This window comes from Molossus molossus, unplaced genomic scaffold (genome assembly GCF_014108415.1).
Source record: "Molossus molossus isolate mMolMol1 unplaced genomic scaffold, mMolMol1.p scaffold_m16_p_9, whole genome shotgun sequence".
NCBI lineage: Eukaryota > Metazoa > Chordata > Mammalia > Chiroptera > Molossidae > Molossus > Molossus molossus.
The window spans coordinates 103,884,739-103,906,870 of NW_023425403.1; the positions used below are offsets into that span (position 1 = coordinate 103,884,739).

Consider the following 22,132-nt stretch of genomic DNA (forward strand, 5'->3'; position numbering starts at 1 on the left):
GTTTTAATACCAATTTTACATTCCAGATTTCCTAAACAGTGTCGCTTAAAGGAAAGATTTTATTACTAATTTTTGTAAATCCATTTGCTGTTGTATAAAACATACAAAAAGTTTCTTCTGTTAGAAACTACGTTTCACTGAGGTCTTAAAGACACTTTCTGCCTCTGCCCCAACAGTAACCGCCAGATCAGCTCTAGGCGCCGGGCTGCGGGCGAGCTGGGAGGCCGGGGATTAGACCCTCAGCCTCCGGGAGGCGTCCTGGGGTCTTCAGACCGCTCCTCCCTCCAGCAAGGGCGATTGTGAAAACAAAACGAATGAATGGAGTGTTTTGTTTCGGGTTGAATTACTGTGTCCCCCGGCCCCCCACCTGCCGCCTACACAAGTCTTCCAAACGGGAAAGCCGTGGGATTAAGTAAACCGCACCGCTGCGTAGAAAACCTGCTGCATGGCGCTGGGGAGGACTGGGTCGGAGCGACCGGCGAACAGCTATTCTGTTTCCTGAGGACATCCGTGCTCCATCCCAGCGCTTTAAAAAACACAACTTTTAACCAAAAAGTTAGAGATATAACAACTCGGGTGGGTTTTCGGCAGAAGCCAAGCAAGCCGCAGCGGCAGGGAAAACACCGAGAGGCGGCTCTCCCGGGACCCGGGCCGCGGTGGCGGCGTGACCCGGTGGCTGCGCGCGCGCGACGGGGCGGAGCGAAGGCGCGCGCGCGCACGGGCGAGGCGGCGGCGGGCGGCGGGCGGCGGGCGGCCAGCGCGCGCGGCGCGGTCGGGTCGGCAGGGGGCGCTGCGCACCCACGCCGCGCTCCGCCTGCCCCGGGTGCTGTCCGCGGCGGTTCTATTGGAGCAGCCGCCGAAGAGCGCTTGGCGCCATTTTGAAGCGAAGAGGAGGAGGAACGGCCGGGCTGGCTGCGGAAGGGGAGGGGGGAGGAGGCGATTGGATGCGGCGGCGGCGGCGGATCCCGGAGAGCAGCGGAGTGAGAGGAGTAGCCAGTCGGGCACCCGGAGGTAGGAAACAATTCAGTTAACGGAAAGAAAATGTCTCGCCTTTCTGGTCGCCGTGTTCCATTTTCCAGCACCCGCCACCGCGGCTGCAGCTGGCGGGGCGCAGCGCCGCCCGCCTGCCCGGGAGCCGAGCCTCCCGGCCTCGGGGACTGCAGCCGCCGGCTGCCTGGCGGCGGCCCGGACCCACAGAGGCCGGGCGCGGGCCGGGGGCGTGGGCCGGGCTGCGCGGTGGGGGTGGGGAGGCCGCGGCCGGCGCGCTCGCCCCACGCCGCGGGCTCCGCGCAGCCTCGGGAAATTAAACTTGCCGCCCTGACCCGGCCGGGGCGCCCGCGGCGGCGAGGGCGGCGGGCGGTGACCTTGCGCGCGGGGGGGGTCCGCAGCCGGCCGCCCCTCCCCCCGCGCCGGGCGGGCGGTCGGCGGCTGTTTCCCGGGCGGCAGGCGGGCGGCGCGGTGCTCCTGTTGAATCCTCCCGCTGGCGGGTTTCCCCCCTTCCGGGCGAGGGGCGGGGAGCGCGGGGCGGCGGCGTGCGGGCCTCGGCTCTCGCGCCCGCCGGTGCCCGCGCGCCTGGCCCCGCCGCCAGCCTCTGCTCCGGGCGAGGGGACGGGCGCCCGGTGACAGTTTTGCGCGGGTCCTTGCCAGGCGGCGGGGAGGGAGCGGCGCGAGGGGCGCCCGCGGGTCGGGGGCCGCAGCCAGCGCTGCGGAGGGGTCCCGGCGACAGCCGGCTCGAGCTCCCCTTTCGGAAGCCCCGCGTCGGAGGGCGAGGAGCGCGGTTGTAAAGCGTTAACACTTTTGCACCCTTTGATCTTCGTGCACTTAAAAAGTTGCTGGTCGGGAGAAAACCCTTGTTACTTGTGCTGCTGACTCCGGCGTAACGCTGAGAGCCACGCTCAGCAGCGGGACAGTTCCTCGGGGGCGCGAACCCCAGCCTGGAACGCCGGCCCGCGTCCTTCCCAGCGCGCGTGCCGCTGCCCTCCGGGGGGACGGGGGGACGGGGGGACGGGGTGGACGGGGCGGACGGGGCGGACGGGGCGGACGGCGGCCCGGCGCGGAGGAGCAGTGCCCTGTGCGCTCGCCTAACGTTTCAGCATCCTGAGCAACCCGGTGCAAGGAGCCCATCACTTCTACTTTGAGGACCGTACTATGAACGCTCTGCTCATACTTCGATTGTAAAATGATGGGTGATCAGTGCTGACCTGAACGACCCTACCCTGTTTATTATTTTCAGAAACTTTGGGTAGAGCCCTTATTTCCAGACGTGCCCTGCTGTTTGGAGTGAGTTGGGAGTCTTCTACTGTCTAATAACTTCTACAAACTCAAGTGTGTTTATAAATAAGAGGCAAACTTTAGATAAGTCTTAATTATTTAAAACTTGAAGGGTAATGTAATCGTTGTTCTCAATTAGTATATGTAGATAATGTTTCATAGTGGAGCATTTTCTGTATTAACTTGTGTGGTAGTCAATTAAAATAGTTAAAAACACAAAAGTGGTATTAAGGAAAATAAGGACTAGAAAGGATGCTTTTTATCCATGCAGTCCTTAATGTCAGGGATGTTAGCATTTTTCGAGACAATCAAATGAGCATTCCTGTGGTGTATGCAGGTCAGTTTGGGGAACTTTGTTAACCTTATGTCACTTCATGATAGCAGAAAACGTAATTAAAATTTATAGTGTTGAAAACGTAGCTGAAAGTCTCAACATAGGTCTTCTAATGTTAAGGTAGATTTATTCCAGAAACATACCAAGTCAGAACATTACTTTTTCGAAATACATTTACAAATATACACTGTATATAGATAGCAAAGGTACGTTTCAGATTCTCTTTGATTACTGAAGTAGCTGAGTAATAAAGTTATTTTTGCCTTTTTCATGTTTTAATAATGATCCTCTTAGCTGGGTTTTACTTGAAGGTGTACTTTAAGGTAGTGTTTGTGTTGACTTTTTTGTTTTAAAGCACTTTTGTGCCCCCTTTTTTACTTTTTTCCTTTTTGTTGAAGTTGATTCTCCTTGTATTAACTTTGTTTTCACAGCTCCTTTTGTTCTTTCCTGTAGGTTTTATTTCTGCCTTGTTAAGTCTTTCTTTTCCCTCACTTTCCCAAGAATTAAAGGAGATAATAATGTGGGGAATGATACTGATTCTTGTTATGAGACAGTTTGTACTAAGCTTATTTGACATGTAGTTCTAAGTTGGCTGTTGGATAGAGTTGTTTTAATTTTTAAATTTTATTTCAGATTGCTCTGTAGCTTTAACAGTCATGAAGATTAACATTTTTGAGGAGTCAGTCAATTTATGAATAATTTGTTAAACCTAAAATAAAGTGATATCCTGCATTAGATAGGTGATGCCCTGCTGAAGAGAAAAATGGTAGAATATACCCAAAGCTTTCTGAGAAGGGGAGTATTTTGGGAGGCTCTTTCTATTTCTCCCACTTGTAGAATTAGGATTGTCCTTTGGCATCCTCAGTACTACTTTTTTTGATCATGTGTTCCTAGAACTAATAGGAGCGCTCACTGTGATTTGGCTTGGATTACAGGTACTGTGTTTAATTTATATTAGACAAGAATAAATTTGTGTTTCCTTTGGTAGTGTTAGATAGCTACAAGGGAAGTTAAACATGATCTCCAACGTACTTATGTACATGAGAAATTAGGTTCAGACTGTAATTTAATTGATTTATCCAAAGTCACAGCCATATTCATGTGGTGGTATGGGGGCAGCCCTTAGATTTCCTGGAAGCTTAGATGCTTCCCCAAGGTCTGCATTGTTTTATTTAGGATTTAAGCAGTATTAAAAATCATTGCCAAGTAGCATGTTCTTCTCCATCCCTTTCTTCCCTTTTCTTTTCATTGACTCAACCAAGAAATAAAGTTTCAAGTTAACCATCTGTTTCAGAGTCTGGTTTTAATAATTTCTGCTCAGGATTCAGTCCACTTAAGTTGTCTCAGAAGATAACCTCTTGTTGTCTCTGTGTCCTGGAATTGCTTGCTCTTTCATTGTGTAATATTACTTGACATGGCATTTATTTATTTTTCGTGAAATGTATAAGCCAGAGTAATTTGGAAAAGATAGTATTGAACTTAATTTTGTTATATAAAGTATGCGGTGTATGAGTATGTGTGTTAACTTTTAAACACAGTTTGCTACACAATCATTTGTCACTTCAACTACAATAGGTATCGGAATATTAAAAATTCCAGAAACAATTTAAAAAGAAACCCAGTGATGTCTGTGATGGTTTGCGATTCCGATTCCTTGGATCTTCGAGGTCAGCCCTTTCCTCACACTAGACTGTTATGAACCACCTGATTATAACCATTTCCCCACATACTTGAAAAAGGTTTTAAAACCCTTCTTCACAAATTAGTTCAAAATTAAAGATAAGTTTACTCCTTTGAGACTAATTATTTTAGTTGGCAGAGGTGAGAAAAATCACAAAGAGGAAACTCAGATGAGTAAAACTTAGTTGTTTAAAATAAATCATAAAGCCATTAATCTGAGATATTTAAAAATATCCATAATAGTTAGTGTGCTCTAATGATTAGGCATTAATTGTAAGCAGGAATTAGAAAAACTGCCTGGCCAGTGTGGCTCAGTGGTTGAGCATTGACCCATGCACCAAGAGGTCACCAGTTCAATTCCCAGTCAGGGCACATGTCCATGTTGCAGCTCTATCCCCAGTGGGGGGGGCATGCAGGAGGTGGCAATGTTCTCTCTCATTGATGTTTCTAACTCTTTCTCCTTCTCCCTTCCTCTCTCTCTCAAATCAATAAAGAAAAAAATATATATATCTATATCTATAAAAAAAAAGAGATACTTGGTTCAGCCAAGGGGAGTGGAGAGGAAAGACTGAAGCAGGAAGGTGTTTTGAGGCATCTTTTAAAGGCCCATGACCTAGAAGTACTCCACTAACCTGCCTCTCCCTTTGACAGGGAATGTTCTGGGCAGATTCAGTTACAGTGAACAAATATTAAGCTTCCATATACATACAGTACCAAGGATGGTGCAGTAAACAGAACTGAGATCCAGCCCTATGGAAGTTTAGAGTAGTGGTTGACCACCTGCACCAAGGTGATGAGAAAAACAGAGTAGGATCCTTGTGATTCTACAAGGGTTGCATTATTATTATTTATTATTATTATTTTATGTGAGAGTGAAATTAGCCAAGACTAGATATAAAACTGATAGGAGAAGGAGGGGATATTATAACCACAACCGAGTTTGTGGTTAGAGTAAGGATTCTATTTCATGTAGGGATTCTTCTTCTTTTCTTTCATATCAGAGAAGGTTTTAGAGAAGTAAGTGAAGAGATTTTAAAGAAAAACCCCAGCTATATATCCAAAAATATATCCCTAGTTACCCAAAATTCTGTCAGTGAATTTTTGTTGGCCATCAGATACTGGGTAGGGGTAGCAGGGGTTGGAGAATTGGTGGTGAGAGTAGTGGTTAAGATTAGGGGGAATAGAGAGCATTAAAGAATTGTGCATTTTAAGTTAAATGTTAAGTTAAATTGTGCATTTTAAGTTATATGTATATGATAAAAAAAATTCTAATGATACAGAAAAGTAAAAATAAAAGCGACTTCTGTAAGAAAGATCTCTTATCCTTTGAGACTACATGGAGGGACCTTGAAAGTATCATCCTAAGTGAAACAAGCCAAACAGAGAAAGACAAGTTTCATATGATCTCACTTATTTGTGGAATATAATGAACATAACAGTCTGAGGAATGAGGTAGTCCCAGAGACGCGGAAGTGGGGTACAGACTGACAATCCCCTAAAGAGGGGGATGGTGGGGGAGAGATAAACCACAGAACTTATATGCATGTATGCATGAACAGTGGACATGGACAACAAACTGGGGAAAGGGCAGGGAGGGAGGGGGAGGGGGGAATCAGTGGGGGGAAAAAGGAGAAACATCTGTAACAAAAATTAACTAATAAAAAAAATGCGCGACTTCTTCCCTTAAAAGGTAACTCACTGTCACCCTGGCTGGTGTGGCTCAGTTGGTTGAGCATCTTCCTGTGCACATCAAATGTTCAATTCCCTGTCAGGGCACATGCCTGGGTTGCAGGCTTGATCCCCAGGAGGGAGTGTGCAGGAGGTGGCTGATTGATATTTCTCTCTCCTCCCTTCCTCTATCTAAAAAAAATCAAGTAAAGCCCAGCCAGTGTGGCTCAGTGATTGAGTGTCAACCCAGGCACCAAGAGGTCGCCACTTGATTCCAGGTCAGGGCACTTCCCCAGGTTGTGGGGCATGCAAGAGGCAGCCAATTGATGTTCTTTCTCATCGATGTTTCTATCTCTCGCTCCCTCTCCCTTCCTCACTCTCTAAAATCAATAAAGAAAAAACAAATTTTTTAAATCAAGTAAAGCCCGGCCAGTGTGGCTCAGGGGTTGAGCATCAACCCATACAACAGGAGGTCCCAGGTTCGATTCCCAGTCAGGGCACATGCCCAGGTTGCAGGCTCCATCCCCAGTAGGGGGTGTGCAGGAGGCAACCAATCGATGTTTCCCTCATTGTCAATGTTTCTCTCTCTCCCCCACTCCCTTCCTCTCTCTGAAATCAATAAAACATACTTAAAATCCACTCTTTAACAACAACAAAAAGTTAAAAAAAGGTAACTCACTATTAACTGTTTCCAGAAAGTTTACTTTTCAAAAATTTTTATGCAAATTATATTATTTTGTACTGCTGTTTACTGTTTTTCACTTCAGTTTACTGGTTTTCCCCTATGTCACAGAGCTCTTTTAATATTGGCATATGTAGGTCAACATAATTTAAAAAATGACTAGAGTAATTTGTTATATGGGTGTATCATAATTTGTTTGACTCCTTTTAAGTGATTTAGGTTGTAACAATTTACACTAACCAGCAGTATATGAGTATGCCTGTTACATGTGCACTGGTATTGGATTTTATTATGCTTTTTGCCAGTTTGATATGTGAAAATTATATCTTGTTTTTGGTTTGCATTTCTTTGATTATTAGCTAGGTTAAACTTTTTTTTTTATATGCTTATTGGGCGGAGGGTCCTTGCAGCACAAACTTTAGATTGACTAGCTTAATTTACTTGTGTCCCCACACCCACCCCCTTATCTAAAATGATCTGAGGGAGATGGAACTTGTAGAGAGGAGTTAGATTTTGGAGCCCATGTTACCTTGAGGAGCAAGGTTCTGAATAAGGAGGCTACAGTGATAGGCTTTGAACAACTAAGGGTCAAGGTGAGGTTATTGAAAGCCTTTAACTTGATGTTAACAAGGTATGTAAAGGCAGGAAGGGAGATTTTGTATAGCATTAGCTCTGTCTCCTGCTGTCTGCTTGTCCTGTCTCACCACTCCCCCCTCCCAGTTGTTATTTCATTTTTATATATACTGTTATTTGGTTTGCTCCTCTTCCCTGGCAGGGTGACAACCTTGACCTTGGTATTTCAGTTCCTCCAGAGATGAGGGATACTTAGTCTTTCTTATCAGGGAAACTCACTTTTCTTCATACTAGTCAAGGGGAGCAGTTCTTTCTTCTAGATTTTTTTACATTTATTTTCTGATCTTTAGTAGTTGATATGCTGCAAGAATGTCAGAGGCCATACATGCTGAACTGTATAGAAATCTGCGGCTATTGGCGTCACTGCATGGGCTTTGTCTCTAGTTAGTCCCCATATTGCCCCTACCTCCAGCAGTACATTTCAATTATGAAATGGGTTTTTTCTTTGTAGTGTTGGGAGGTGATTGGTTTAAAAGGCTTTTGTCTGTCACTGCCCCCTCCCCTCACTTCCATGGTAACTATGTAGAGATGCTGTTAATTAGCTTGATTGTGGTGATTTTTTTCACAGTGCATACAAATATCAAAATATCAAGTTGTATACTTAAAATATATACAGTTTTTATATTTCAAATATATCTCAAAGCTGTTTTAAAATAAGATTCTTGGCCCTGGCCTGTTGGGTCAATTGGTCGAAACGTCCTCCCATACACGGTTGCGGGTTTGATTTCTGGTCTGGAAAGCAACCAATCAATGTTTCTCTCTCACATCTGTGTTTCTCTCTCTCTCTCTCTCTCTCTTTCTCCCTCTCCCTTTCCCTGCCTCTCTTCTAAAAATTAATAAACATATCCTCTGGTGAAGATTAAAAAAAAAAAGTTCTTGTCTGTCTTCATTTGGCAATGTGTGGAGACATTCTGGTTGTTGGATCTGGGGCTGGGGAGAGGATATTGTTGTCACTGGCATCTAGTGGGTAGAGGGGCCAGGGATGTTGCTAAACATCCTACAACAAAAAATTATCTGGCCCAAAGTGTCAATAGTGCAAAGATTGAGAAATTCTGGACTAGGCAGAACTAGTCCAGGAGGCCTGCAGTTAACCCTAGCTCAGCTTAATTAGACCTCTCCACCAACTTCATGATAGCAGTCATATAGTAGTAATGTTTCATGTAATCTTATGCTCAAAATGGCAGGCTTTGGAATTTAGCTCTTGAATATTATTATTTTTTCCTCTTCTGTTTCTTTGGTACCTTTCTTGTCAGCTTTTGACTTCTTTCGTGCCTTTTTGGTATAACAGAATTAGGTCAAGGCTTTGTAGTTCTACTTGGAGTTTAGAAAGTCACTAGCATTTAAGACTTGAACAGCAGAGGAGCATATTTAGGCATTTCATATGACGCTTGGTGAGTGAAGTCTGTCCTGTCTCCATCAGGAGCTAGCTTTGTCACCCGGGGCGAATTACCTAATCTTGCCAAGCCTCTGTTTCTTAATCTGTGAAGTGGGTAAAGTAGCAGATATCCCATTTTTAAAAAGATCTTTGAGATATAATTCACATACGATAATTCGCTTATTGAAAGTGTATATTCATTGTTTTCTCGTACATTCACAGGTTTGTATAACCATCACCACAAACTGATTGTAGAACATTTTTGTCTTCCATAAAAGAAACCCCAAACCTCACACTGGTCATTTCCCATCACTCCTTATCTCATTAGTTTAACCAGGCCAAATGCTTACCCTGGTGTCAATGTGTAAGAACTTAAATATTGTAACTTGGAGCAGGGAGACCGTTTATGGCAAAGTTAATTCATGTCTCTTTGGAGAAGGCAAAGGCGGATAATTGTTTGTTGAGTAGATATTTGCATGCTGTACTATGCAAGAAAATTGTGCTCAGAGATATAAAGATGAAAGATATTCCTTCAATTAAGAGATGTATATTCAAGTAGGAGGCAAGACTGGTATTATAGAACACCAGTTACAATAATAAAACAAGACAGAATATAGTGCTTTCAGGAAGGTGTGAACAGATATTTGAAATTAAAAGTTTGATAAAAGGAGATTGAATGATCATGTTAGACTAAGAGTGCAAGAACTCCGAAAAACTTGTGAAGCAGGGATCATTTTGGCCAAATATTAGATAATAGAATAAGGGACTTTGGCTCCTATGAAGAAGCTATGATGTTTGAGGTATTGGTAATATCATCATCATCATCATCTTTTTGCTCCCTCATGCTGCTGTCAAATGATTGCCTCTGGTAGCTTATACCCACACCCTTTTTTGATATTTCTAATATGTCGTGAATTGGGGAAATTATCTAGTGTATTAAGTAAGCTTTTAGTGAGAGCCTGATGTCTGTGAGAGAAGGGTATGAATATGTGGTCTTCTGCTGTCACTATGAGTTAGTTGCCTTTTTAGTTTATTCTCTGGGTTAATTGGGTTTATAGAATAAATAATTCCTAGATAAATTAGGCTCATATAAATATTTTTCTCTCCAAGGCATCTACTGATAACTATATCCCTCACCTCTCTCCAGATTTTCTACCTTATTTTTCTAGTATACTGTTGGACATAATATTTCCAGTACAACATGTCTAAAATGCCTTCATGTACCATTTAACATCATGCCTTGGTTAATAACACAGATTTTTTTTTAAGTTGTAGGGGATTGACCAGATATGTTATCAAGTCAGAAACCTGGGAGTCATCTGGACCTCATCATCTCCTTTACTTCTCACATCATATGAGTTACCAAATTCTGTTAAATGTTACAGTATTTTCAAAGGTTTTTTTTTTTTTTTTTTTACACTATATACACAATACTTAAAAAGTAAAAAAGCTATAAGAGAAAAAAGGAAATAACAATATAAGTCTTTTCATCTGCCTAGTTCCCAGACTCCTACAGTAATTTACTAATGTTATTGATTTCTTACATATTTTTCTGGGGATTTAAAAAATACAACCATATACACGTGTGTTTAGTCTACTTTGCTTTTCCTCTCCACCCCCACACATAATTGACACTAATTCTGGAAACTTGAATTGTTTTGCCCTTTACTTTTTTCACTTAACAATGTATCCTTGAGATCTTTTCCTATTAGTATATAAAGTGCTAGTGTGACCATGCTCACTCTTTCAGTAGCTGCATTGTTCATTTTTATTTATGAACCATAATTTAACTTGTTCATTGATGTATAGATTGTTTTAATTTTTACCTTTATTAAAGTGCTTCATTAGCAACCTTGGGCATATATCATTTTGTACATAGGCAGTTGTGTCTGTAGGATAAGTTCCTGGAAGTGGAATTGGTGAGTCAAAGAATATAGCAGATATAAGTTTGATAGATTATGTTAAATTGCCCTTCATAGAGGTTGTAACAGTAATGTATATAAGAGAATATTTGTTTCCCCTATAGTCTTGCCAACACAGTGTATAATCATACTTTTTGGATTTTTGCTGGTGTGATAGGAGAAAATGATATTGCAGTGTAGTTTTTTGTTGTTGTTGTGTTGTTTTTTTGTAAATCCTCACCCAAGGATATTTTTTCATTGATTTTTTTTTTTTTTAGAGAGAGTAGAAGGGAGGGAGGGAGAGAGAAACATCAATGCAAGAGAGAGTGGGAATTGAACCCCAGACCCTTTGGTCCACGGGCCTATTCTAACCGCTGGGCTCACAGTGTAATTTTTTTTTTTCTTTATTGATTTTCAAGAGAAAGGAAGGGAGAGGGGGAGAGAGAAACATCGATGAGAGAGAACATCTATTGGCTGCCTCCTGCATGTCCCCCACTGGGGATCGGGCCCACACCTGGGCATGTGCTCTGACCAGGAATCGAAACAGCGACCTCTTGGTGCATGGGTTGACGCTCAACCACTGAGCCACACCGGCTGGACCACAGTGTATTTTAATTTGTATTTCTCTTAAGAGTGAAACTGAACATCTTTTCATATGTTTAAGAGCCATTTTTTTTTTTTTTCCATGAACTGTCTGATCTTAATCTTTACCCATTTTCCTGTCTATTTTAGGGATTCTTAAATTTCCTCTTCAGTCTTTGTGCCATTGGTTGGTTTACCAAAAGTAAACATGATTTATTGTTCTGCAGTTGCCTTCTGACAGGTCTCTGCTCCAGTTGCACTCCCTCTAGGCTCTCTCTCATATTGTTAACAGAGTGATATTTCTAATCACAAATTTGAATGTGTCATTTCCTGGTTCTTTCTTGCCTCTATAATGCCTTGGCATTAGCGTGGTACCTACCTACCTTGCCAACATTTCCTTTTATTTCCTCATAGGTTGTCTAAACTCCAAAAACACTAAACTGCTCCTAGCTCCCTGTTGCGTTAGACCCTTTGTCTCTGTGTCTTTGCATGTGTGTTTCTCTGCTTATAATGGTCCATTTCTGCTTGTCCACATGTCCAGAATCTTTCTTTTCATCCTTCACCTAATGTAAAGGCTTTCTGTCAGGTAATGATGGTGGGTGCCCTTTTTCCTCACAAGACCTTGGGTGTGTCTGTAATGGACGCCTTCTCACTGTGTGTTATTATTTAACTGTGTGCTTCCTTGTTAGCTTCTTGAAGGCACGGACTTAGTTATTTTGGAATCCTAGCCTAGTGTTTGACACATAGTAGATGATAAATATTTACTGAATACACATAAATGTATGTTTATATACACTTAAGTATGCTTGTGGACAACCCAGGACCAAGGAAAATAAATACAAAGCTTACAAATTCATTTTTAAAATTTATTTTGATTTCACTTACATTGAGATGTAAATTAAATACAATAAAATATATAGACATTAGGTTTTCACTTTGATGAGCTATGACAGTTCTCATGTTACCATTACCCAAAAGAGAATTAGCATTTTTATCACCCCCAAAAGTTTTCTGGTTTCCTTTTCTGTTTAGTTCCCTGCCGCATGATTTCTAGTTTGGTTCTGTGTTCGTACAGTATATGCTTTTTTGCATCTAGTATCTTTTGCTTACTATATATTTCCAGATTCATCTATGGCATTGTGTATATCAATTTTTTTTATTGTTGAGTAGTATGTCATTAAATGAATATACCAAAGTTGATCTTTTCTTCTGTTGGTGGGCATTTGAGTTTCCAGTTTTTTACTATTAAGGATTAAGGCCTGATGAACCTTTTTGCAAATGTGTTTTCATTTCTCTTGAGTCAATACCCAGGATTGGAATTGTTGGTTCATAGGCAGATGTGGTTTTCCATTTCATACTCCTGCTATGGATATATGAGAGTATTGGTTGCTCTATATCCTTGCCAACATTTGGCAAATCAGTCTTTCTGATGTTAGCCATTTAGTGGGTATGGAATGGTACCTCATTGTGTACCATTTTTTAATTACTTAAATTATTTAAATTTTTTGAGCTAATGCTGTTTAATACCTTTTTGTATGGTTTTTGACAATTAGTATACTTTTTGTGGGCTGCTTCTGTAAGTTTTCTGCACATTTAAAAAATTGGTTATCTTTTTTATTATTGATTTGTAGGAATTCTTAATATGTAGTTCTCCTCAGTATCTGTGGAGGTTTGGTTCTAGGACCCCCGTGGATACCAAAATATTCAGATACTCAAGTCCCTTGTATAAAATGGCACCGTATTTGCATATAAACTACACACATCTTCCTGTATACTTTAAATCATCTCCAGATTACTTATAATACCTAATTACAATATAAATGCTATGTAAATAGTTGTTATACTGCATTATTTAGATAGTGATGACAAGAAAAAAGTGTGTATGTACAGTACTGATGCAACCATTGTAGACCTAACTGTATAGTACACATCAGCAACAAGATATCATTTCCCCTCTAATATTTTCAGTATGCAGTTGGTTGAATCTGGAAAAGAGGAACTCATGGATATGGAGGGTTGACTGTATCTCAAAACAAGTTCATTGACAGATCAAATATTGAGAGTGTTTTCTTCCAGTCTGTAGTTTGTGTTTTCTTTTCTTAACAGTATATTTTGATGAGCTGAAGCTTTTAATTTTGATGATGCTCAATTAATAGTTATTTCTTTAATAGTTACGCTTTTCGAGTTCTAAGGATCCATTGCCTACCCCAAAATCATGAAAATAATTTTCTGTGCTTTCTTTTAGAAGTTTCCTAGTGTTATATGTATTGTGCATGGTAGGAGTGGAGGTTCATTTTTAAAATTACATTCATCCAATTCTAACACTATTGTTTGAAAAAAATTTTTCTTTCCTGCCTTTGCCTTTTTGTCCAGAATTTGAACTTATATGTATGGATCTGTTTCTGGACTCATTGTGTTTCATTGATCTCTTTGTTTCTTCTATGCCAGTATCATTCTGTCTCTATTACCATAATTCTTAGAATCAAATAGTGTAAATCCTCTAACATTGTTTGAGCCAGTCTAGTTTCTTGGTGTTTTCATACAAGTTTTTAAATTGTTTTGTCAATTTCTATTTTTAAAAAGCGTTTTGGGGTTTTGATTGGGTTGTGTTGTTCTGTAGATACATTTAGGGGAAACTAACTCCTAATAGTATTTGGTAGTCAGCCTCTAATGGCTTCATTGATCGCTGCCTCCTGGCCTTCGCACCCTTTTTTAGTCACCTTGCATATTGTATTTGGGTTGATTTCTGTGACCAATAGAATATGTAAAAGTGATGGTATGTCACTTCTGAAATTAGGTTGTCTAGGACACAGTGGCTCGTGTATTGGTCTCTTTCTCTTGTCATTTACTCTAGGAGAAATCAGCTGTTGTGTGGTAGAGAGGCCCATTGTCAGGACTTTGAAGAGCCTGAGATTTTACCCTGCTTGCACAAGATTCTCCTGGGTCAGAGTCACAGACAGTTTATTTTTACAGGTATAGTACTAGCAAGGGTATCAGTAGTTTTGTACCAGTTCCTTGAGCTCTGATTCACACTGGGTGATGTGAACAAGGTCAGATGACACTTGCCTTTACAGGGGGTTGTGTTATAGGAGAGGAATTCTAAACATGGAGGACCTGGATTTTATTTTTTAATTGTCAACTCTATTACAGATGTACCCTTTCCCTCCATTTTTGCCTTCCTCCACCCTCCCCAGGCCTTCACCACATTATTGTCTGTGTCCATGGGTTGTGCACATATATTCTTGGTTGATCTCTCCTTATCCTCTCTCCCTTCCTCCCCTCTGAGATCTGTCCGTCTTCCATTTATCCACGTCTCTGGTTCTATTTTGTTCGTCAGTTTATTTTGTTCTTTAGAATCCCCATATGAGTGAGATCATGCACTATTTGTCTTTCTCTGAGTGGCTTATTAAATAATGATTAGCATAATAATCTCCAGGTCCATCTATGCTGTCACAAAGGGTAAGAGTTCCTTCTGTTTTATAGTCGTGTAATATTCCATTGTATGTATGTATCACAGCTTTTTTATCTACCCATGTACTGATGGCACTTGGGCTGTCTCCAGATCTTGGCTATTGTAAATAACACTGCTGTGAACATTGGGGTGCATATATTCTTTCTGATTGATGTTTCAGGCTTCTTAGGATATATACCCAGAAGTGGGTCAAAAGGCAGTGCCATTTTAAATTTTCTGAGGAAACTCCATACTGTTTTCTCCGGTGGCTATACCAGTCAGTCTGCATCCCCACTAACAGTGCACTAAGGTTCCCATTTCTTCACATCCTCTCTAGTGGGCAGTAAGCATACCTGCTCTTTGCTTTGGAGAAGACTTTATGGTCCAAGGTTGTTTACTTTATAGACACTTTGTAAAGGTAGTCTGGAACAAAGGGCAGTCAGAGCCTTAGTTGCAAGATGTACAGAAAAATAAGAAACCCATGGAGTGTTGTCTTCTAACAGCTATATGACAAAGAACTGAGGCCTTCTGCCAATAGCCTTGGGTAAACTTGGGTAAACTGCCTCTAGCCTTGAATTGCCTGCGGACCTAACTACAATTTCATTGGAACCTCATAAGATACCTTTGAGTCAGACCCACCAGCTAAGCTGCTCTTGGATTCCTGACCCTTAAAAGCTATGAGATAAGTGTTGTTTCAACTGCTAAGTTTTAGGATAGTTTATTATACAGCAGTAGATTATTGATACAGTTGTGTACCTCTCCTTTTGTTTAGATCATATTTATTTTCACATATAATTTAAACATATACAGGGGTGAGCAAAACTAGGTTTATTAATAAATAAAAATACAAGAATGAACTGTTTTATGTATTCATAATTGTAAACCTACTTTTGCCAACCCCTGTGTGTGTATATCAGCTTACTGAAATAGGCTTTCACATATTTATAAACTAACATTTTTATGTTCTCTGTAGAGATTTTGCATGTTAAAGTTATTTCTCAAGATTTTTCTTTTTTGTGCTATTACAAATGAAATTTTTGTTTTCAACTTTTTCCTGTTAGTCTATAGATACAATAGTTTTCAAAATTATTGGCCTTGCCAGGCCATTGTGGCTCAGTGAACAGAGATAGAGGTCCTAGTTCAATTCCCGGCCAGGGTACATGTCTAGGTTTCAAGCTCTATCCCCAGTGGGGGATATGCAGATGGCAGCCAGTTGATGTATCTCTCTCACATTAATGTTTCTGTCTCTCTCCCCCCTCCCCCCTTCTCCCTCTCTCCCTCTCTCTCTCAAAAAATTGATTAAAAAATTATTTGTCCTTATATTCTTTCTTTGACCCTGCTGAAGTTTATTTAGTCCTTTTGTAGCTTCTTCAAGATTTTCTTTGTAAAACAATCATGTCTGTGAATAAAGTTTTATTTTGTCCTTTTCTGTCTTATACATGTTATATTTCTTTGTCTTACCTTATTGCATTGTCTAGCACTTCAGTTTAATGTTGAAGCGGAATGGTGAGATTGGACTTCTTGTCTTGATCCCAATCTTAAGAGAAAAGCAGTATATATATATTTTTTGTAGATTGAAAGAAGAGATATCAGATGAAGGATGTTCCTTTCACAGTGTGCTTCTATTTTTCTTTTTAATTAATGAATGGGTGTTAGATTTGTGAAACATCCCCCTTTTTCGTATTTATTGAGATGATTGTATGGTTTTTATTTATTCTATTACTGTAGTGAATTATATTTATTGATTTTTGAAAGTTAAACCAAGCTTGCATTACTAGGCTAACCTCACTTGGTCATGATATATTACTGTCTTTTTATATTTCTGGATTTGGTTACGGATTTCAGTGTCAGTGTTCATGAAGAATGTTGGTCTATAATTTTCATTTCTTATAATGCCTTTTGGTAGTATGTTTATGCTAGTTGCTTAAAACTATTTAGGAAGTGTTTCCTCTTTCATTTTCAGAAATAGTTTGTATTAGATTAGTATTGCTCTTTTTAATGTTTGATAACTATCCAGGCATGGAGGGGTTTTTGTGTGTGCATGTGTGTGGAAGAAGGCTTTTGATAACATTTCATTTCTTTAGTAAATATATAAGTACACAGATTTTCTGTTTTGTTTTTCAAGCAATTTGTCTATTTCATTCAAGTTATCAAATTTTTTTGGCATAAAGTTTGTAATACTCTTTTGTGATCCTTTTAACATATAGGGTCTGTAGTGATCTCTCTTTTATTCCTGATGTTGGTAGTTTGTATTTTATTTTCCTCTTGGTCTTTTTTGTTAGGGGTTTAGCAGTTTTATTTCTTTCCATAGCTATTGGTTTCATTGATTTTTTTTTTAATTGATTTGTGTTCTTGATAACTTCCTTCACTCTACTTTCTGTCGGTTTAATCTTTTTTCTAACCCTTTAAGGTAGAATTTAGAAATTTACATTTGAGACTTTCTTTTAAAAATATAAGTAAGCACTTAAAGTATTAAAGCTCATTTTCTCTCTAACCATTGCCTACTACACCCCACACATTTTTATATGTTGTATTTTCAGTATGAATCAGTGTTTCCTAATTTCCCTTTTAATTTCTTTTAAATCATGGATTATTTAGACTTGTTGCTTAATTTCCAAATATTTTTAGTTTTCCTAGGTAGCTTATTATAATTGATTTCTACTATAATTCTGTTGTGGTCAGAGAATAGACTCTAAGGGTTTTGTCTTGACATTTGAGACTGATTTTATGGTGTACATGATTTATTATACAGTTAAGTCAAGTTGCTCAAGTTTTCAGATAATCTTTATCAGAGACCAAAGAACTTCCAGTAAAAGTCTTTAGAAAATATTTTATGTTTTGTTGATTATACAGTCTCTGATGCAGCTACTCTGTTAGTGCGAAAGCAGCCATGTAAGTAAAGGAATGGTCATGGCAGTGTTCTAGTAAAACTTTATTTACAAAGACGGGCAGATGACCTTAGTTCTGACACCGATCTGTGTGCCTATAGATTGTTTTTTTCCATTTCAGTTGCTGAGAGAGAGGGGTAATATAATTTCCAACTGTAACTGCAGATTTGTTCATTTCTTTTTGGCTTCTGCTTCGTGTATTTCTTTTCATGCCGTTTTTGTCTCAAGCTCTAGTATTAGGTGTATTTTGATTTAGGATTGTTATGCCTTTTTTTTTTTTTTTTTTTTTTTTTAACCTCACCCGAGGACATTTTTCCATTTTTGTTCAGATAGAGTGGGAGGGAGAGAGAGAAACATCAATGTGAAAGGGACACATCGAGTGGCTGCCTCCCACACAACCCAACCAGGGCCGGGGACAAACTGCAACCGAGGTACATGTTCTTATTGGGAACCGAACCCAGGTCTCTCTGGACCGCAGGCTGATGCTCTAACCACTGAGCAAAACTGGCCAGGGCTGTTATGCCTTCTTGAATTGAACCTTTTTTACCTTGATAATTCTCCTTTTTTGAAGTTGTTTTTTTCCTGCTATTAATGTAACTATACCAGTTCTTTCATACTTACTATTTACATTCATGGTCCATAATTTTTCATCATCACACTTTTAACCTGATTGTGTTTGTTTTAAAGTGCTTTGCCTGTAGACAGCATATATTTAATGGGTTTACGTTATTTGCTTTGTGTCTGTCTTTTCCTTCCTGTCCTGTCCCTTCCCATCGTGACCCTTCCCTCTCTCCTTCCTTTCTAACATCAAACCTATCTAACAATCCCTACCTTTGAGTGGGGGGTTTGGTAATTTTACATTTAATGTTATTTATATGGTTGAGTTTTAAGAGTACTCTTTTGCTATGTGTTTTATATTTGCTTTATCTATTTTTCTTTTCTCTCTTCTTCCTTTATGGCCTTCTTTTATGTTAGTGAAATATCTTTAAATCCATTTTAAAGCCCCTGTTGGCTTTTTAACCAACAGTGCCTTTTTTTTTTCCAGTGGTTGCTCTAGGGATTGTAGTATTCACAATTAACTTTACTGTTTATTTCGCATTAATATTGTGCTACTTCATGTAAAATGAGAGAAATGTACAAAGCATTTAACCTTTGTGCTATTGGATGGGTAATCTTTTGCTTCAACACAGTGCTATTTTTTACTTTAAACAGTTACTTTTCAAAGAGTTTAAGAAAAAAGAATAAGAGATAGTCTTTTGTATATACCTACATAATTATTATTTTCAGGTTCTCTTTATTTCTTTACATAGATCTAAGTTTTCTCTGATGTCATTTTCCTTCAGCTTGAAGAACTTCCCTGAACACTTCATAGTATACAGGTCTAGATATAGCTTCCATTTAGTTGAATTGTATATATATTTTGCTTTTATTTTTCAAGAATATTTTGGACACTTCTTTAATAATTTAAAAGGTGTATAGTTGACTCTTGAACAACGTGTATTTGAACTGCATAAGTCCACTTATATGCAGATTAGAAGACAATATCTTATATCTGTGGTTGGGAATCCAAGTATGAGGAGGACCAACTTAAGTTATATGCCAATCTTAGACTGGGCAGGGGTCAGCTCCCCTAAACTCCCACATTGTTTAAGGACCAATTTTTTTTTTTTTGTCTTCTGGTCACCAATGTGTCTTTTATTATTATTTTTAACACTTTGATGTGTATTTTTCTTTAATTTCGTTTTTGGATGCTGCCTAGTTTGCTGAGCTTATTTGATTTATAAGTTGATATTTTTCACCAAATTTGTGACATTTTAACCATTCTTTACTCTTTCTGCTCCATTCTCTCTTCTCCTTCTGAGATCTTTGTTATTCTGCTTAAAATTGCACTATAGGTCTGTGAAGGCTTGGTCTGATACTTTAAGATGGGTCTGTGGAAAGCAAGGGGTGTTTTCTAAGTCCTTGTAACTTGGTCAGATTCAAACTCCAGGCTCGTTCATGTCTCCTTTGCAGTGGGCAGCAGCTGAAATTGCTGCTGAGGTTTTTCAACTTTCCAGTTGTTTTCTGCTGGACTCTTTGGAATCTTCCTTGAGCATATGTAGTCCATGGGCAGTGAAGAATTTGAAGGAGGTTGTATTAGTTTTTGAGTCTGCCCCTGCTGTGGGTCACTCCTTTCCTCAATTTTCCTCTGAATTTCCAGACATGGTGGCCATGAACTTCAGTAAAGCTATAGCTTTCTGCTAGACTAGAAGGATCCTCAGGAGAAACACTGTATAACTTTGAATCTCCTGCAGTGTACCTTCCTTCTTTCAATGGTCAGATCTCCAATTTCTACATGCTAAGTATTTTATCTAGAGTTTGTCATGGTCATCTGTGGAAGGTTATGTTAATGAGTTGACAGATAAGCTACTTCACCATTATTAGAACGCTTCATAAACTCATTTTTATTCATTTCAAACTGGGTCATTAAGCACAGTTGCTGACTAACACGCCTTGTTTTATGGTTATATGTTTTCAGAATAAGATAGAAATTCACTGTTGCTTCAATTACACACACTTGGTCTAAATAGGTAATTATTTAGTGAGAAGCCAGGAGCTAAGAATCTTTACATAGACTGGTGGAAGGGACAGCCATCTTTCTACTGTTGTTTCTTTTCCTTTTTATTAGCAGCAATCTCTAATAGACAGCAGTGGGACACATGGTCCCAGATGATACTGGAAGAAAAATGTCATTTTTCAACTGTCTTCAACCTTTACTTGGTATTTCCACTCTGTGGAAAAAGTACTAAAATGTGTATGTTTGTTTCAATTGCTTCAGTCTCAGAATTAGGACTGTTGGACATTTATTTAACTTTAAATGGTTAGCTGGACTAGTTCAGGTTCAGAGGACCCTTTTGGATTATTCTACAGAAATTTGGGTTTATGGTTCTGGTTTTAGCTGAACAGATATTTTTTTTTTTTTTAAGTATGTTCATGCAGGAACTGGTGAGCTGGTTATAGAGATGGTGCATACTATCTTCTAATTTATTGCTTGTAGCACAAGTCTAATGTTAACCTTAAGGTAATCTAAATAGATTTATTAAGGTGTGTTGATTTTTAATTTTTCTCTTGCATTTGGACAGTACCAATTTTGTTATGTGAATATAACTTTTTTTTTTTTTAATCCTCACCCTAGGACATTTTTGCAATTTTTGTACAGATAGATTGGGATGGAGAGAGAGAGAGAGAGAGAGAGAGAGAAACAGCGACGTGAAAGGGACACATTGAGTGGCTGCCACCCACACAACCTACCAGGGCCGGGGACAAACTGCAACCGAAGTACATGCCCTTAGCGGGAACCGAACCCGGGTCTCTCCAGACCGCAGGCCAACGCTCTAACCGCTGAGCCAAACCGGCAGGGCATGTGAATATAACTTTATAAGAAGGTAGATTTTAAAATTTGAATTGCTACTTTAGGAAGTAAATGCATTCAAAACTTAATGTTCATCAGGTAAATCCTTAAATATTTTTTCTGACAGAAGGAACATGAGTTACATGATAACTCTAATTATGATATTTGACTTTTCTCTTTAGTTAAGAAACAGGTGGATACATTCAGCCCTTTCTCCTATAGTCTAACCCTAAATAACTTTTCCATCTCTATCAATTAGGGTTTGAAGAGAAGTGAAATTATTGTCATGATTGATATTTGCCAATTGTAAGAACTGGTTATACACTCCTGAGTCCGATGCTAGGCTTGAAGTCAAGAGGGCTGTCAATTGGGGAGGGAAGATAGACATGAAGTGTGGGAGAGAGTAAGGTTAAACTAGAACCTGCAAAGATATGGAACTTAAGGAAGTAAGCTGGAACCTGTGAGCACAAACTTGAATCTTTATCACTCTCTCATTGCTTTCAAACCTGCAACTTTGATGTAGGTAACGTGCATTTAGTGTGGCACACCTCATCATAGACCTGCACAGAAACCTGCCCCAGTATTATTTGGAAAAGCAAAGAAGGAGATGTGATGGGAGCTGGAGGAACTGTGGGCCAAGTTGCTGCCCCATGCTGATGAAAGCCCAAAGATCCATGACAACGTGTGAGAATTGCAGTAGCACCTGACTTTATGTTGGCGTCATAAACATTTCTGCTGCTTCACTTTTGTCTTCTAAATCTTCTGGGAATTTCTTTTTAGACCAACCCTTACCTACAACCATGTAGGGAACAGAATTTGGAGAAATATACTTTTAACCTATCTATGATGACAGTAAAAAAGCCATCACAGTTCATCCCTTGTCACCATGGCACCTACATGCACTTCTTTTAATCATATTTAACTCATAAATAAAGAAAGTTGCGGAATTATACTTTTGATGAACATAATGCAATTATTATTTGTTCAAGCATACCAACCTCTCCTTAAGAGAGGAAACAAAACTAATTTATCCATATTAGGGTTCATTTTTCTTCTACTACTTAAGTCACATTTTTTACTTACTATTTTGTAACTTAAATACTGAGATATGAGGCCTCTCCCTCTGGGCAGTAGGCCCATGCCTTGTTCCCTCTCAGGCATGCATCTCCTAAACTCTAAGGGTCCCCATGAGACTTGCAACCAGGGGAGCAATGAGCAGTAGCAGCACCTTGTCCCGGGCTAACCCCTGAACCTGTTTCCAAGGCCCCTTTTTCTT

The 22,132-nt window shown here is 39.7% G+C and overlaps 1 protein-coding gene across 1 annotated transcript in view; it reads left to right on the top strand.

Annotated features, from left to right (window-relative positions):
* Nucleotides 1–878: 878 nt before the first annotated feature.
* The window catches only part of PDS5B (PDS5 cohesin associated factor B), a 191,750-nt gene continuing 170,496 nt past the window's right edge, over nt 879–22,132 (top strand). The window contains exon 1 of the mRNA XM_036249585.1: nt 879–1,011. The gene's annotated coding sequence lies outside the window, so the exon portion shown is untranslated. The remainder of the gene's footprint in view (nt 1,012–22,132) is intronic.